Source organism: Rhinatrema bivittatum, unplaced genomic scaffold (assembly GCF_901001135.1).
Source record: "Rhinatrema bivittatum unplaced genomic scaffold, aRhiBiv1.1, whole genome shotgun sequence".
In the NCBI taxonomy this organism is placed as follows: Eukaryota; Metazoa; Chordata; class Amphibia; order Gymnophiona; family Rhinatrematidae; genus Rhinatrema; species Rhinatrema bivittatum.
The window spans coordinates 45,078-46,381 of record NW_021820906.1 but is presented as its reverse complement, the minus strand read 5'-3'; the positions used below and the strand labels follow the sequence as shown (position 1 = coordinate 46,381).

Here is a 1,304-nt window from a genome sequence, read left to right as displayed (position 1 = left end):
TAGTCGGTCTTGCCTCAGCCGACATCCTGATGTTTCGGAGGCTGGCTCCTTCTTCAAGGGCTGGATATGCGCAAGAGAGACCGGTATTCCAGTGAAACATTAGATGTTGTGACAGTGAATCTGGTGGAACACAGGTAAAGTGTGCAAAAAAAAAAAGGAGACATCTTTTAGTTATTGAAAAAACAATTAACTTAGGCTGAGATGTAGAGAGATACATACTTGATTACTGTGCCAGCAATGTTCAACTTGTTAAGTTTGTTTAGCTGAGGTTGCTTTGTTTAACATGGCAAACGTCATTCATTTTCAGTCCGGCAAGTTTTTTTTCAGCACAGCAGCCAGTGACGCCCCACAGCTCCGCCCTCTTTCTCACAGAGGGTTCTCCCTTTAAATATGGAGTCTTCTGCCGGCGTTTTCGCGCCAGCACAGAGTCGTGGGAGCAGCCGCTTGTTTTTCAGTAAGTACTTTAAATTTTACTCCGAGATTTGAGCACAACTTTTACCACTTCAAGTTTTAAAAAAAACAGCAGCCTTTTCTGCCCGTTTGCAGGTTTTAACAAGCAGGCTAACAATTACAGCAGTTAAGACAGAGTAAACAGTTCTCTGGTCATTTCATTTCCTCCACAGCGGAGCTTCACAGACCGCTATACAAACTTAACAAGTTGAACATTGCTGGCACAGTAATCAAGTATGTATCTCTCTACATCTCAGCCTAAGTTAATTGTTTTTTCAATAACTAAAAGATGTCTCCTTTTTTTTTTGCACACTTTACCTGTGTTCCACCAGATTCACTGTCACAACATCTAATGTTTCACTGGAATACCGGTCTCTCTTGCGCATATCCAGCCCTTGAAGAAGGAGCCAGCCTCCGAAACATCAGGATGTCGGCTGAGGCAAGACCGACTACAATTTTGAGATAAGTGAATATTGCAACAGTATCCACATGATCATTTCAGCAACAATTGCACAGTGGACAGTGAGCACTACAAAAGTTTGCATTCCAACACTGGGGTACCTAATGATTTTTAAAGCCTACACATAGGCTTCACAGTCACGATAGCCGTATTTTTTTACAGCATCGTATGAAGGTACACTCAGATTATTGACATCCATATAACAGGTCTCTTTTTGAATTCATAATTTTTTCATGTTATATTGTTTGGGTTTATAAATTTACCAATGGAATGACTGGCATCTCCTATGCTACTCTGCCTTAATGCTATGCGCCTCATGCTACATCTCTGCTGGCACAAAGAGTGGATAGATTCTACCCCTGGGTCGTGTCTTCCCTAGAATGAAGTCAATGTC

General features: G+C 41.7%; 1 long non-coding RNA gene across 1 annotated transcript; it reads left to right on the top strand.

Moving 5' to 3' along the window:
• The first annotated feature begins 371 nt into the window (after window positions 1–371).
• LOC115082282 lies at window positions 372–912 on the top strand. The gene is made up of 3 exons (XR_003854120.1): window positions 372–454; window positions 624–684; window positions 783–912. It is a non-coding gene; the product is annotated as an uncharacterized LOC115082282 (long non-coding RNA).
• The last annotated feature ends 392 nt before the right edge of the window (window positions 913–1,304 follow it).